The sequence below is a fragment of the Chelonia mydas genome, chromosome 4, assembly GCF_015237465.2.
Source record: "Chelonia mydas isolate rCheMyd1 chromosome 4, rCheMyd1.pri.v2, whole genome shotgun sequence".
NCBI classification, from domain to species: Eukaryota; Metazoa; Chordata; order Testudines; family Cheloniidae; genus Chelonia; species Chelonia mydas.
The window spans coordinates 40503574-40520866 of NC_057852.1; the positions used below are offsets into that span (position 1 = coordinate 40503574).

General features: G+C 38.8%; 1 long non-coding RNA gene across 2 annotated transcripts in view; it reads left to right on the plus strand.

Moving 5' to 3' along the window:
- Positions 1–16711, plus strand: part of LOC122465599 — a 29731-nt gene extending 13020 nt beyond the window's left edge. The window contains exons 1-3 of one of the 2 annotated variants that reach the window (XR_006290545.1): positions 9756–9915; positions 13644–13806; positions 15995–16711. This is a non-coding gene — a long non-coding RNA (uncharacterized LOC122465599). Of the gene's footprint in view, positions 1–9755; positions 9916–13643; positions 13807–15994 lie in introns of those variants that run through there. The other variant, XR_006290544.1, reaches the window with a different exon arrangement.
- The last annotated feature ends 582 nt before the right edge of the window (positions 16712–17293 follow it).

A 17293-nucleotide genomic window follows, 5' to 3' on the forward strand; every position in this document is an offset into this window, starting at 1 on the left:
TTTAAGTACATGAACAGTATCTGCTTCAATGGGCCTGCTCCCGAACAAAGTTGTGCACAGGCTTAAGTTCTTGGCTTAACTGGGGCCTTGGCAAGCTAGCTAAGTGTCAAAATGTACATACCTAGCACCAGAGAGATAAAAGTTAGTACACAAGTAATAGATTATGTCCTATGATAAGTTAGTTTGTGATGACCATCTTCACTCTTCCAGGAGGCCTATATTGTAGTTATTCCTGCAATACCTGGAGCTCTTAATTTTAGGAATTTAGTAGATTACTTATCCCATTTTATGCATCTTTTTCAAAAAGGAAGAACATAACATTTTAAATCCACTTTACAGTTGATTTTAATGCCCTGAAAATATCTTTATGGGGAACTCGTTCCTCAGTGAAATGCTGGATCTCTTGCCTCAAACAGCAGCATCTGACTACTGAATTTAGCATTTATTGGAAATATTGGGAGCAATTGGAATTGTGCTGAAATCTGAAACCACTCACCCACTACTGAGTCACAGTGATTATATGTCCATTCAAATCATTGCTTTTTTCCAAGTATGTAGTGTTATGGCAGGTCTATCTGTATACGTAACATTTATTGCATTGGTAATAACTATCCTTTGTCACAAAAATATATGCAATTTAAATTTATCCTATATATTATTGTTAGTGGTTTAAATAATATTTATTAAGCTCAATAAAATCCAAATAGAAAACAAGAAATGTTTAACTCTAAAAATCATGCAACAAATACGTACAAGCACTTTGAGATGTGACTGGTGTTTGGTAATGACCAGCATGTTGAATAAATTAACCCCCTTCCCCTCAAATCTCACTTAATTGTATTGAAAGGCAGAAAATCTTCTTATAAAAAAAAAAAAAACAAACAAACGAGACAAGTGTATGAGTTTAGTATGATTCAGTTACACTCATGCCCTAAACCAAGATTAGATTGGTTGAGATAATTTTTGTATGATTTGAACGTTACTGTCAAAATGTGTAATTTAGTAAGACGTTACATGTATAAAAAGAACAACCTTTTAAAATCAACTATCTCAAGAAACTACTACTTGCTCTGTTATTCATACCACAAAGAGAATTCTATCTTACACTGAACATTAAGAGTTTTCTACATCCCTGGTGATGGTAAATTTTAAATCTGTCTCTAGATAGCCACTTCAGACTGGCAGCATACTTTTGTATGTTTCATACTTTGCAGTTGTTAAAACTTTATAAAGCCTCAAAACATATCTAAATGGATGGTAACTGTGACTACCACTTATAAAACCAGGATAATCTAGCACAATACACAGACTATGGTAAGTGTTTTCCCTTCTACAAGTTCTGAATAGGAGACTCTCTCAGAACACAGGATCAGCCAATTCAGACACGCCAATTGTGCCCGGACAAAACTGTTATACACACCCAGACCTTCTGCAAAACAAAACAAACCTTAACCTTTCACCACCTTTACGCCTAAATACGGTTACTCAAGGGTGGTTTTAACAGCCAACAAGGTGATATTTGTCCCTACATCTTTGCTCACAAAATGAGAGTTTGGCTTCCATAGTCTTTTTGGCAGGTTTGAGATACATAACCCATTTCCTTCTGCTGTGAGGACTATAGTATCTTGGCAGTTTTATTTGGGTCTCATATTTTCTGATCTGTGATGATAAACTATGAACAAACAACTTGCTGTACCAAAAGGTAACCAGCCCACATCCCCATCACACACCCAACCCTGCATGACAACAATGTTCTATCATTCTGTCCCCACTAGAGACCACCTCTCTCTCTCCACTCTGTGTCTATAAAGAGGGAAATATGAATAAGGAACCTGAGCAAAGCAGAATATCTGGTTGAGATAAGAGTTTCCTTCAGATTGTTAAATTAAAAATAACAGTCTTTGCTCACTTTGGATGAAGTCCATTAAGCACAGCTGGCAGCAATATACAGTGTGGGTTATATGGCTTTGCTGTGATGGACATGCAAATACATATTTTTTGTGCATACAAATGTACAAATATCTCAGCAGGATGATTGGGTAACGGAGCCAAGAAATCAAAAACTTGGCAACTGTACCCGTGGCTAAATCTGTGGCTTCACTCCACACTCCAGCTGTAATGGGTACTTTAATTCATCTGAACTTAAGTCTGATGCCTATTTCTAATTAGGGACATGTTCACAGAGGGGGCATTTGAGTTCACCAACAACTCCCAATTACTTCCACATTAACCACATTTCACAGACTTCCAACTTGTGAACTATCTGCTAAAAACAATTGCACTAGAAGTTATAGTTACATAATTAATTGACTTTTCTCACCTTATGATCCTTTGCGGAGACCTTTGAGCTGCTACTTTGGCACACAATGTAACAGGCATGCTATTCAGCTGTATACCTGCTATTTGTTGCAACTACATTTTTAAATTAATCCTGTCAGACAATAGTGTCTGTTAGCACTTTGTTGCATTGAGGGTTTTTTTTGTTTTGTTTTTTTTAATTTTCTGCTTTGCAAAAGATGTATTGCTTGGTGTTTTTCTAGCAGCTTCTTATTTCATTCTATCCTGCTCTGTTAAGTCTGGTTGAGGATGCTGATAATTACTAATTGTTGAGCTTTTTTTCTTTTTTGAATCATGGTTAGAAATTGGCCTAACAATTATTTAATTAAGCTGTGAAGATTGCTATGAATTGCAAAATTAAACCAATGCTATGCCATAAAGCTATTTCCAACTATCAGACTTGATTTAAAAACCGAGGGGAAAAAAGTTGGTCAGCAAAAAACAAATTCATTCTGGAATTTTTTGACCAGCTATAGCTTATCTATACAATACCCATTCTATTGAATGGGGAAGTTAACATCCAGGCTTATGCCAAACCAGAAAAGTTATGATTGACCTTTTTCTTATTTGTTTAAAGAATGTTAAAGATACACGTCGTTTCTTTGTCTGAGCTCCATTTTGTAGCAGAAGTGACTGAGCCCATTTGAATAGTTAGTGTTGCATGTAAATGTGCTGAACAAGAACCAGATCATACACAAAAGAACAGTAAGCCCTCAATAGACTAGGCACAAGATCAGAATATTAACTATGAATCCTGCCTAGGTAAAAATGCCTTTTGCTTGGTCATGGTGTATAAGAGGGTTTCATGCTTCTCTTTCTGGTTTGTCTGGTGCCACAATCGCCCCAGGAATCTTATTTCATTCAGATGCCTGCTTCTTAATGAGCTGATCTTTAGAGAAATAACTTTTTGATGCATAGCCTGTTGCACCTTCATCACTTACTTTCCTTTCAGGATAGTTCCTGGGGTATATGGCGTACTACACAGTACATTCAGACCAGGTGCAGTTGCAAGAATATTTACATTAGGAATGTTTTATTAAGTCACAATTTTGCATTCCAAAGAATCTAAAAGTGGAATATACCCATCAACAAAGTTAGAGTTAGCAAAACACTAAACAGTGAGGTTAGTGTTATTTGATAAATGTCAGTGTCATTAGACAATGACATTTTACATATAAGTGTGTTTTGTTTTTTTTTTTTTTTTAAAGGAAAGGAACAAGATGGGATAAGGCATAATACAGTGGTGACTATATTTAACATTTCTTTAAGTCTTTTCGACTTGTACCTCTGAGATTACTTTAAGAAGATTATATCATGTGGCTAAACGCAGTACACAATTTCCTTTCCACATACATCTGGCATGGAGTTTACTTATGGAATCATATCCGTACAGTTAACCTGATAAGTGTGGAAATACTCAGAATGCTCCTTTGGAGAATTGGAGGTGCTTTTATAGCTTGTCTCCCTCTTGTAATTCATTTATGGTTTGTATGTTTAACTGTTTCTTAATCCACAAAGCCCATGGAAAGGGTATAGGCATCTTATCTACAATGTCAAAAAGCTTTATACACTCACAAAAAAGATTCTTATTATCTAGATTTCAACAATTAACTGATCTAGTTTTAAACCTCTAGTCTTCCACTAGAAAGTTTTGGGTCTGAATGTTTTCTGAAGGAAAAAATAATGCAGAACTGAGTTGGAAGTATGAAGCCAGAACATGTATACTAAGTAGTGAAAGGCACAAAGGAGCGTGGGGGGGGGGGGGGAACCAGGAGTACTTGTGGCACCTTAGAGACTAAAAAATTTATTAGAGCATAAGCTTTCGTGGGCTACAGCCCACTTCATCAGATGCATTGAATGGAACATATAGGAAGAAGATAGATACACATACAGAGAAGGTGGAATTTGCCATACAAACTGTAAGAGGCTAATTAATTAAGATGAGCTATTATCAGCAGGAGGAAAAAAAAAACGTTTGTAGTGATAATCAAGATGGCCCATTTAGACAGTTGACAAGAAGGTGTGAGGGTACTTAGCATGTGGAAATAGATTCAATCTGTGTAATGACCCAGCCACTCCCAGTCTCTATTCAAACCCAAGTTAATGGTATCTAGTTTGCATATTAATTCAAGCTCAGCAGTTTCTCATTGGAGTCTGTTTTTGAAGCTTTTCTGTTGCAAAATTGCCACACTTAAGTCTTTTACTGAGTGGCCAGAGAGGTTGAGGTATTTTCCTCCTGGTTTTTGAATGTTATGATTCCTGATGTCAGATTTGTGTCCATTTATTCTTTTGCGTAGAGACTGTCTGGTTTGGCCAATGTACATGGCAGAGGACATTGCTGGCACATGATGGCATATATCACATTGGTAGATGTGCAGGTGAACGAGCCCTCGATGGCGTGGCTAATATGATTAGGTCCTATGATGGTGTCACATGAATAAATATGTGGACAGAGTTGGCATCGGGCTTTGTTGCAAGGATAGGTTCCTGGGTTAGTGTTTTTGGTGTGTGGTTGCTAGAGAGTATTTGCTTCAGGTTGGGGGCTGTCTGTAAGCAAGGACTAGTCTGTCTCCCAAGATCTGTGAGAGTGAGGGATCATTTTTCAGGATAGGTTGTAGATCTTTGATGCGCTGGAGAGGTTTTAGTTGGGGGCTGAAGGTGATGGCTAGTGGTGTTCTGTTATTTTCTTTGTTGGGCCTGTTCTGTAGTAGGTGACTTCTGGGTACCCTTCTGGCTCTGTCAATCTGTTTCTTCACTTCTGCAGGTGGGTATTGTAGTTGTAAGAATGCTTGATAGAGATCTTGTAGGTGTTTGCCTCTGTCAGAGGGATTGGAGCAAATGCAATTTGTATCGTAGAGCTTGGCTGTAGACATTGGATTGTGTGGTGTGTCCTGGATGGAAGCTGGAGGCATGTAGGTAAGTATAGCGGTCAGTAGGTTTCCGGTATAGGGTGGTGGTTATGTGACCATCGCTTATTAGCACCGTAGTGCCCTGGAAATGGACCGCTTGTGTGGATTGGTCTAGGCTGAAGTTGATGGTGGGATGGAAATTGTTGAAATCATGGTGGAATTCCTCAAGGGCTTCTTTTCCATGCGTCCAGATGATGAAGATGTCATCAATGTAGCGCAAGTAGAGTAGGGGCATTAGGGGACGAGAGCGAAGGAAGCATTGTTCTAAGTCAGCTATAAAAAAGCTGGCATACTGTGGTGCCATGTGTGTACCCATAGCAGTGCCACTGACTTGAAGGTATATGTTGTCCCCAAATGTGAAATAGTTGTGGTTGAGGACAAAGTCACAAAGGTCAACCACCAGGTTTGCCATGACATTATCGGGGATACTGTTCCTGATAGCTTGTAGTTAATCTTTGTGTGGAATATTGGTGTAGAGGGCTTCTACATCCATAGGGGCCAGGGAGGTGTTTTCTGGAAGATCACTGATGGATTGTAGTTTCCTCAGGAAGTCAGTGGTGTCTCAAAGATAGCTGGGAGTGCTGGTAGTGTAGGGCCTGAGGAGGGAGTCCACATAGCCAGACAATCCTGCTGTTAGGGTGCCAATGACTGAGATGATGGGGCATCCAGGATTTCCAGGTTTATGGATCTTGGGTAGCAAATAGAATACCCGTGGTCGGGGTTCTAGGCATGTGTCTGCACAGATCTGTTCCTATGCTTTTTCAGGGAGTTTCTTGAGCAGATGGTGCAGTTTCTTTTGGTAATCTTCAGTGGGATCAGAGGATAATGGCCTGTAGAATGTGGAGTTAGAGAGCTGCCTAGCAGCCTCTTGTTCATATTCAAACTTATTCATGATGACGACAGCAGCTCCTTTGTCAGCCTTTTTGATTATGATGTCAGAGTTGTTTCTGAGGCTGTTGATGGTGTTGTGTTCAGCACGGCTGAGATTATGGGGCAAGTGATTCTGCTTTTCCACAATTTCAGCCTGTGCACGTCGACGGAAGCAATCTATGTAGAAGTCCAGCCTATTTCGACCTTCAGGAGGAGTCCACGCAGAATCCTTCATTTTGCAATGTTGATAGGAAGGATTCTGTGGGTTAGTATGTTGTTCAAAGGTGTGTTGGAAATATTCTCCTGTTTTGTTTTGTTTTGTTTTTTTGCGGATACAGACTAACGCGGATACAGACTAACACAGCTACTACTCTGAAACAAAGGAGAGTGGTAATTCTTGGGTTTATTTAAATATTATTGTTCACTACTGTTATTTCGTCAGGCCAGTACATAATGAGATGCCATTCATTTTGGGAGGTAGTGTGGTGATTTGAGGGAATGGTTTTTTTTTTTTTTTCCAAGGTTCGTTCAAGCATTAGTGGAGGTTAGGAACCATGCAAGATTATAAAGCTAGTTTCTGACCTCCGTAATAAAGTTTAAATTCAAACTATCTCCATTGGCCTCAATGAAATATTACACTGTATGAAATTAGAGTAATGGATTGGAATCTTGTGTATGGAATGCAAAGCCTCACTGTATCCAGCATTGGTAAAAACAAAATGAAAGGCCACAGGCTTGGCTTGACAAAGAACATGAATACAGACTAGGGGAAATTGCAGATGTCAATCCACAAATGCCAATCCATGACTTTAGATTTTATATCAGTAAAACAGTAATCATAGGCGGTAATGCCTTTCTTTCAGAAGATATGAAAAGAGCTTAGATTAATGACAGGGTGGATTTCTGTTGTTCCTACCCTCATACTGTAGAAATTATAAGGCAGGACAGTGGCGAGAGATGGTTACTTGAATTACAATTACTCAGTAACTTTCTTCCCTTTTTTTCCCCCCTTTAAAATTGAGACCATTTGGACAAACAGTAAACCCTATTGCTTTTGTCTTTTGCGGATGTTTCTTGATTTATTTCTATGTAATCTGAAAAATGTAACTTTGGTAAAAACTTATTTTACAAGTTCTCGGGAAAGATGCCAGTTGTTTTACATGCTTAAATTTAAATTACTTGATTTGGCTTTCTCGTATTGTTTCAGATGAGCAAATGGAGACAAGCTATGTTAACCTTTTCATATTATTGAGTCAAAGAGCCCTTCATTCCCCTGTGCTGCCTTTCCAATCTTTGCCTTCCAGAAGTCCTCCTATTGCCAATCCTTCATCCGCCTTTGCAGAAGGGCTTTAGGGCCCAGTGAGTTTGTGCTAGCACTTGATCTCCCCCCTCATCCCCCACCCACTTTTAATTCTTTTGTGATCTAGTGTGCACCAAGGAACAACTTAGTTTCTATTGCACGTTTAGAGCATATGAAAATTCCAAATAGAAGTGCTAGAGCATTATATAGATTCAGTTGGACACTGCAAATCTTATATGTACATATAAGTAAGATCATTCAGGTGTGGAATTGGGTTGTCAGCTGGGGCTGAAAAAGGGCTTACCTGAAGATATTCTGCTATTTAGCCCACTCCAGTGTAGGCATTCTGTCATTAGCAGGGATGACGGTACAATGGCTTCTCAACGATGGTGATACCATCATTGCCAGAAGTAGTCTTCTCCTCACAGCAGATGTAGGGAGAGAACTTTGTGAGATATGGGTCCTTCATAAGTTTTAGAGTTTGGATACAGTCCAGATAATAATTTGTTGTAAATGCTTATCCATACCGAACCTTTGACTATTTGAGATTTTCTGCATTTTTTCATCCAGTGGGGAGTTTAGAAGTCCAGAATGGAGCAGCAGAGGATAAAGGAGAGTTCATCCATGAAACAGTCATCCATATTTGCTGGGGCAATTTTGTATAAGCAATGAAGTGAATGCAGAAACTAAAGCTGGGGGAACATTTGCTATTGTACTAGTCAAAAATAAAAAATCCAGAAACACCACGCAGGTTTTACTGTTACGGCTTATTTGCTATATATTTAGTTTTTAAATAAAAGGGAATAGAACCAATATAAAGTTTGGGAGGAAAAACCTCACAGGAGGTTGGAGATATAAGGTCAATCTCCAGGGAACTGTCAACAAGTCATACTGTGTGAATGGACCACAAGGAATAAGTGAAAATGTGATTGTGAGAGGCTTGATGATAATTCTAGGCTGAATTCTGATCTCACTTACACTGGTACAAATTCTGAGCAACTTCACCAGCTCATTAGAGTCACTCTATTCGCAATAAGAGAACTGGAACAGTGTTTAGCCCCCTGTATCAAAACACATACATCCCCAAGGCGCATATGTGCATCTGTTTTTATGTTTAAGTGTTTTCTTATATAGTTTAACATTTTCTTGCTTGTAGCCTCAGGGATATTTAAGCAAGATGAGTCTTTTTACCGTAAAAAGGGAAGAGTTAACAAGGGGCTATGAGGTGTTATGGCAAGGGTGATGAGGTATATTTATTGGAACTCTGCGCAATAGTTTGCACACCCAGTGAAAGAGGCAGAATTCATGTTTCACCAGTTTCTTGTGGAAGGGGAAAAAATGAAGGTTTTCTCAACAGTGATTCATCAATCTGTATGTATGTGTGCACAGGAAGTCATGAGACACAATCTTTGACATGTTAAAGATTCTGAACTTGGCCAGTGTTCCAAATCCCCTGCTGAACACTGATGGAAATCTACTGCTGGCAAACCTTTGGCTGTCACAAATTTAAGCGATTACACTCAGTCATATTTATATTCCACTAATGGTAGATCAGTCTTAATAAAGCCAAACTCCTCTACTAGTTTCAGTTACAAAGAGAATTATGTGGTATAATGACATCAACTACTAGACAGCATGCTCTTAGCTTTCTCACCAGTGGGAGGGCATGGACAAATTCTTCACAGCCTCTTTTATAAATTATAGATGTATTAGCCCTTCTTCCTGCCAAAAATATACTAGGAATTTGGCTTTCAGGCTCTCCAAATTTGGCTCAGACAAGCCATTTCGCTCTGAAATCTCAGTAAGTAGCATTGTGCTGATTCATTATTTAATCATCCACATTACCCCAACAAGATTATTAAGAATAAACCACATCCAAAACGCCCATGTGAGAAGAAAGACTTGCCATCTCCAGACACAGTGTCTTGATTACAGATAACAGCCAGATTTTTATGTAGGAGTTTCAAGGTGAGGCAGACAAAATAGTATTTCTCCTGTCTTCCACTTCCTATGATCAGCTAGTCTTTAGAGTCTGTTGCTTCCTGGAGTAAAACAGAAAATAGTCTGCATGTGTGTGTATGTGTACATAATAAGAGGCTGGGCAAGTTTCTGAGGAAGAATGATTCCTACAGGAATATTTTTTTTATCAAAAGTTTTGTTAAAAGGAATATTTATCAAAATTAACATAGTTGGGGGGGGAAGACTTTTTAAGATATGGGATGGCAATCCAAAGAGTAACTTTATAGCTCCATGATAGTGTAATACTTACTTGTGGTGTTTCATAGACCCTTTCTGCTCTTTAAATATGATCATGTTAAAATATTTCCTTTCAGGAGATTCTAGGAAGTGTTGTTGTCAGTCTGACAACATCTGAGATTTGCACTGGTTGTCAACAAAGTGTGTACAGATCCTTCATTAGGTCATGAATTCTGAAGAACGTCATTGAAATGGAAAGATTCAGTAGTTGGGCATGTGCACAAACAACAAATGCTTTCAAAGGTATAAAGGCACTTAATGATCTTTACAGGCTTAAATATTATATGTTACATCAAAAGCCATCTTTAAGGGTGTGATTTTTTTTTATAGAGCTAAGTGTTTAACATGGTGTCTATACTTCTATTCTCAGCTGGTGTAAATCGACATAGCTCTCTTGACATCCGTTGCATATAACTTGAGTATGTAATCCCGTTTTCATTACTATATTTCCATATCTGTTACCACAGAGGTGTATTTCCTTATCTTCTTCCTATGATCAAAGTGCTGCTCAAAATGTCAATACATGGTTTGCTATGGTGTTTGTCTAAATATTAATATGCCATAGAGGGGATGACTTAGTTATACTTAAGCTGACTGATAATTTCTCACTTATAGCTTTATTCTTTTTGGCAGGGATTGTCTTTGTTCTGTGTTTGTACAGTGCCTCGCACAATAGGGCCCTTGTGACAGGGTGCGACAGACCTTCTTGGCCCCTGCTGGAGGCACCCCGCCCCAGAAAAGGAGCAGTGAAGGTGGGTCCTCCAAGCTTGCCTAAAGAGGCTGCACAGAAGCAGCTAATCCGAGCCCAGCAGGCTCAGATAAAAGGCACTGCAGGGCCTTAGTGGGTCAGTTCCTGACTGGGATCTCCCTGGCCACAGGAGCTCAACTGCCTGCATTTGCTTAAGCTGAAAGAAAGGACCTGAGAACTTTAACCTGTTGGAAGAGGGAAGTAGCAGCAATGAACTGAATGGAGCAGTATGTGGCTGCTGTTTATACAGTTCCTGGGTCAGAACCCAAAGTAATTGGCAGGCCCAGGTTTTCCCACTGGTCATTGACAAAGTGGTGTAAACCCTGAAAAGGCCTGTTGGAAAGCCCAAGAAAAGGGCTGAACTTAAAGGGCCCAGAGCCAGGGTTAAAGACCCAGTTGAGACCAACAGTTTTTATTGGACTCTTTGCTACCCTGGAAGGGGTTCATTTTGACTTTATGACCCAGTTGGAGGGCCAAGCCATCAAAGACCAGCTATGCGAGGTGCCAGGAGTGGAAAAAGGACTGCAGTACTGCATGCAGTAGCAGGAGGCACTCAAGAAGTGAGTGCTCCCTGTTATAGTCCTGGTCCATAACTAGAGCTCCTAGGTGCTACTGCTAAATACAAACAAAGAGTTCAATAGTGTAACCAGCAAGTGGTTCATTGTAGCTAAAGAGTGGCTGGAAACGGCAGCATTTCAAGTGACCAGTACGTTGGGCTTCCAAAGATTTAATCAGCCGTCGAAAATCCATGTAATCCAAGAACAAAAATATTAAAATCTGACCATCACTAGTTTGTCTAATTTTTTATGGCGATGAATTTAGCAACAGGATAGTGTGGTGGCCAAATAACATCTCCCTTCAAAACTCTGTACTTTTACTAGTTCTGGTTTTGCTACTGAGTCTGTGGCTAAAAGTAATTTGCTACTGTGCTTAAGCTTTCACCTCTCCTGAGTTATAGTCCCAACCCACACGAGTGAACAATGAGGATAAATATTGTGTGCTATTTCTCACCAATTTGTATATAATATATTGCACAGCCTTTCAAAAATCCTACTATAATTTATTATACAAATATTTTCTAGTCTTTTCCCCCAAAGTGTGAGGTCCATAGTGTGAAATGCATGTAGAATATATAGCAGACGGCTGTGAATTATGAGGTTCTAATTCTATTGAGGAGCTCTGGTGATGTCATACAAAACATGAAAACAAAGTGTTTGAGTGGTTTTTGAAGTTACGAGAACCTCTTGATGGGAGGTATAGTCCTATGTTTCCCAATGTATTTGTTATTAATCTGTCAAATACATGGGCCTGATTTATAAAATCTTGTTGCATTGCATCTGGAAAGTTTTTTTTTTTTTCCTTCCCCTCATAGCTGTACACTATTTTTGAGAGAGTCCTTTTCACCTTTTATAAATGTTTCCCTGTCCTCATTCATTCTGAAGTCAAAATGATTTGACATTTTGACAGCTGAAATTTTTTTCTGGGAGAGAGGCCACTTAACAAAATTCAGATTCATCTACTACTCCATTCTTAATCATTTTATTAGGTCGTATATGAGAAAAAGAGCCTTGCATACATAATGATCAAAGTAAGTTGGAGCACAGACTCCAGGAAACAAAAGTGCTAATTTATCTAGGTCTGAGAAGCTCAATTTTAAAATTTGGGCTTGTGGGGTTTGATGGTAAGAGGTAGTTCTACAATGCCTCTCACCAGTTTAACATGCTTGGTATGGAGAGATAGCACCCTTCTCCAGTGTTACGTTTAATAAAGATGCAGCCTGCCACTTAATTTCATCCCTGTGTCTGTTTGACCTGTGTGTCCTGATCAAGGATTTCTTGTAGTAACGAATCTAGACTGTAAAACCCTCTCCATTTTGAAAATGGCTGCCCCGTACACCCATCTGAATGGAAGATGGTAGCCTTTTCTGTGCCCATCATAGAAAAGCCAGCAGTCACTTTCCAAGTTTCCAAAGAAACAGTTTTAAAAAATAAATCACATCACCAAGCCAATGAAACTTGTTCAATTTCCAACAAGCTCTGAAGCTGAAGAGGAGCTCCCTTGACTTCTGTGCAGCTTCTGTCTGTGTGCACTTCACTGTAAGATCAGGGCCTATGTTGGTAACATACATGTTGATGGGGTCAAGAAATTCCATAATCTTAGACATCTTCTAGACTCACTTAGAGTCAATTCTGCATTAGACCTTAAGTTTCCGTGCCTTTAAAAAACCAAAGTGCTTTATGACCAGAGCTTTTCTTTTCATTTTTGTCAAGCAGAAACACAGTCTTTGTAGCACCACATCTGAGTAAATTAAAAATTCCTTCATTGCATTTTGGAGAGAGAAGACACTTCAAAAAATTGTTATTGTACTGTACCTTAAATAATTTACCCTGAAAGTGATGGTAAAAAGAATGTAACTATGGTAAATAGGGAAACACAGGCCTCAATATTTTAAGGAAAAGGAGGATGGTATTTGAAAGAATTGTACTCCCCAATGATAGAGCAATTACTTTTTTGCTTTTAGTTGTAATGCTTTCTCTCATTATCAGTGGCTGCTAAATAAGTCCCCATCATTTTTCAAGGGTGTAACTTGCAGCAAGACAGCAGTAACAATTACATATTGTTTTAAAATAAGATGCCATTTTCCTTTCTGGCAGACTGCAATGGGTTTTAATGTGTAACATTTGTTTAATGGAGCACGCAGATGCTTCCTTGACAATTGCAAAGGAAGAATAGAAAAGAAAACAAAAAGATAAAGAAAATATGAATAGCAAATGGGAAACTCAACTTCCATGACAATTAGTCATATCAATCCTTGTGATGTACGAGGTATCTTATGTATATTTTCATCTCCTCTGCTGGATAAAATATCTGATAGAACTGTTCGCAGTGGGAGAGGTCATCACATCATATCCTATTGTGCTGAAGCATTGACTTGGTTTTTCAAAAAATGTGGCAGTACAAGAAAGCTTTTATATTTGCTACCTAACCCCCAACCCTGATGGAGGTCACAGTGTGTTTGTTTTGTATTCTTCTTCTTACTGACAGAGCAGTATAGATTTTAATTTTGATTACACATGAGGTCACTATGCTAGCAAAGGCTAGCTATCCATTCATAGTTAATGAGTGTACGAGTATCAGTAGACAATACTTCACTTCCCTAGCAAAGAAGAAATGTTTAAAAACTTGCCAAAGGTTCAACGATATACACAAATCTTTGTTGCAGGGCTGGTGTCAGCAATCTAAGTTAGGACGGGTCTTGTGACCAGGAAGTCCTAACAGGCTACAACTGGTTGGGTGAACCTCTACATCAGCAGCAGTTCTCGAGTCTCTGATGCTCTCAGCATATCAGGACCAAATATGTCTTTCAAGAGATGCTTAAGCTAAAGGTAATGCTATGCAGCTGGACCAGGTAGGTTGCTTCCCCTTTATTTTTGGGGGGAAATTCAATTTTATTCTTTGATTTATCTATCTACACACACACACACACACACACACACACACACACACACACACTTTGCAGAGGTTTATTATTTTCACTGTTGAGAAAAATAGCATCCTGATCTTAGTACTCATGAATTGTAGTTGGCTTATTTGTTTAACACCACCACTTTGCACTTAGATACAAAGATGGCAGGCACCTTAAACACCAAGGTAAGGGAGAACTTAGAAATAGGGTAAAGATGGATTCTTTATCTGAGATGGTCTAAATGCAACATCTTTGGGGGGGTAAATATTATTATTTCTAATTTTATGGATGTGTCAAATGCAGAACTGAGGGGTAAGTTGCCCAAGGTCACAGAATGACAGATTATGAACAGAACTCAGATCTCTGGACTTCCGTTCCCATGTTCTAACCACCAGATATCCCTCCTTCCTGGTCATGAGATAAACACTAGTAAATCATTCTAAGGAAGATACCCAAACAGGATTGTTGTGCAAATGGCAAGTGTCTAGTAAAAAGAAGAAAATCTTATTTAACAAGTTTTTCAGACTCTGAGGTTGTGCTTTAGTTTAGATCATGGCATGTGACGTCCCTCTCTGATCCCATCCCAGGAGCTGAGACAAACTGAAAAGCAGTGATATTCTGATATGGAAAACTGAACATCTGCTTAAGGGCCAGGACAGTAGCTATTCCCTGTGGCCTCTTTAGCCCTTCACTACAATTGGTGAAGGGTGATTGACACTCTTTATAAACAGACACAAATTTCAGTATTAAAAAAGGAAGCACACTCTAGTAGTTACAGCACAGAAACAAAGGAGAATGGATTAGACTTTCATAAATAGTTTTAATTTGAATCAAGGGCTGTACTGTCCAGTATCTGCAAATATCGATGCAGCCAAGAAATATTACACTTGCAATTCTGTTACCCACATGCTTTCCAAAAGTTTGCAAGTTGACCCTCAGCTTTTTAATGAACAACTATATCCATTCAGAACTTCTGTAGCTCTTTAAAATGACTGTTCTTAAAAAAGAAGGCAACGTGAGTTAATTTCAGTTCAGCAAGAGAATGGGACATCATATCCTGACCTTGGAGCACATGCTTTGAGGTGAGAGCCATTTTTTTTTTCAGCCCTCACATAAACAATTCAGTGGCACAAAAAGTAATACACAGCTATCATTTTGTTATAGATGATAGACGGGAGAATTGGGTGGTTTTAGAAGTGCTTTCTTGGATCAATCAATAACTCTTGCTAATATCAGAATCATCTAAGGAAAAGTGATTCCCAAAAGAGCTACAGATCAGGAAATACTTCCTCATTATTACCACCAGAAACCATGAATGAACCCATTGGAAAAGAAAAACAAAAAAATATTGTTACATAAAATAGAAATGTGTCCAGATCAAATTCCAGAACAGGTGCACATTTCTTTCTGCAGGTAGTTAGTGTAAAAATCAAAGCATTTTTTTTTCATGTTCCATTTTATAATTAATCATGTTAGATCTGAATTTTAGTAAATAAATGCAAAAATGTCTCAGCTGAGAGAGAATTGCTTGTTTAAAATCAAAGCCTAAGGATTATTTTAAGGAGATATTCATCTCCTATCTTACAGGTGTGTTGTGAAGCTAAAATTTATCATGTTTGTAAAGTGTTTTGAGATTCTTGCAATGAAGACATCTATTTAAGTCTAACGAATTTTTAATTACATTGTGTGAGAAGCTTTATAGAATACTATGGGCCAGATTTACTGGTGTCCTCTGTTTGCTTCGTACTGCTTTGGTGATGCAAAGCAGCCAGAGACCCTTTTTAAGCTGGGTGTACAGCTTCTTCAAGTCACCAGAGGATACCAGTGAATATAGTCTGTTTCTATGAAGTTGATTTCATGGTAAGTGCTTGTATCAAAAAGAATAAAGTAACTGCAGTGTAGTTTTCAATGTAAGCAGAGTATATGCTTCTAAGGAGAAAGTCAACCTGATATTCACATTTAAGTTTACATTTTGAATCCCTATGTGTGAGTGGGATAAATTAAACAAAAGTGCCCATTCCTACTAATTAAAGACCCATACTCTGGTAATGTTGCCTATTAAATATAGCTCACCACTTTTACTGGAGTTTCCTTTTTTCTATTTTCAGGTTATGTGATTCTTTGAGCCAAACATTCATTTTAGGAAGGAGGAGGCTGCAGCTCTGGAAAATGCTGGGACTGGGATTTTTAAAGGAGCCCAAGAGAGAAAGGTGCCAAAATCCGTTAGACGCCTTTGAATTTCCCAGCCTCAGTGCATTGAAAAATATGATATTATGTGGAAGGCACGTACTGGATTGGGACAGTTACATGGAAGATAAAATCCTGGCCCCATTGACTTCAATGAAACCAGGATTTCATCTAAGATGCACAAAGTGGGCCTGTCAGCTGAGACACATGCATGTTTTGCATGCATGCCCAACTGCATGTCTGCAGTGTGGACACAGGTACTTTGCCAGTGCAATTTACATACCAGGCTTTCTGGGTTCGATCGAAAGCTCAAGGAATTCTTTTAATTGATTTCAGTGGATGTTGGATCAGGTCCCTAAACCCCCACATCTAGTCTTCCTTCTAATGCAGAATTTCTACATTGGTTTATTTTCTAGGGCTTTGTTTAGTCCAATATTAAATTTCTCAAGGCATAGGGCTTCTAGTACCCACTTATTTGGGGAGGCTGTTCCCCAGTCCAATAGATTTCACTATAGCAATTTATCCTCCAGATATTCAGCCAAAATTTTTCTTTTCTTAATTGCATTCTGGTATTTCCTCTGACCTCCATACGTCATTTTTTCTCTTTCCTTTGGTGTTTAAAAAGTATTTTTCCCCAATTAAAGCCGAACAATTATCAACTAGAGACTTGTGTTATTACTTTATTGGAGAGAGCTAATCTTGAACAGGTATAGATAATTATGGACTATACTTAGGGGTCCACTAAGACTTTCTGCTTGATTAAATATCCCTGTGGGGAAGATAATTGCTATTATACATTAAAGTAACAAGAGCAGTGTAGAGGAATGGCTCCTTCAGCAGCTTACAAAGCAGTGCTGCTGAGCTCTGAAAGGAGCCCCATGCAATCCCCCTTGGCTGGACGACTAATTGCTGGGTTCTACCTACCTAAAATATTCAACACTGTCCTAGCCACATGAAATACGCTCCTAAGGGGACGACACACATACAGTCTTACTCCCTGCCTACTGTAACTTCAGTATAACAGTACACTGCAAGTACAAAATATAATGTAAGTGACCCATTCTAAGGCTACATTGATACACTTGGGGTTGATATTCTCAGCTTGTGTACACATACTGAGCTAGAAGACTGAAAGTAGTAGTGTAGTCTCGGTAGCATGGGCAGTGGTCAGCAGAGGGACAGGTTGGCACCCCACATATGCACCCACAGGCTCCAGGCAG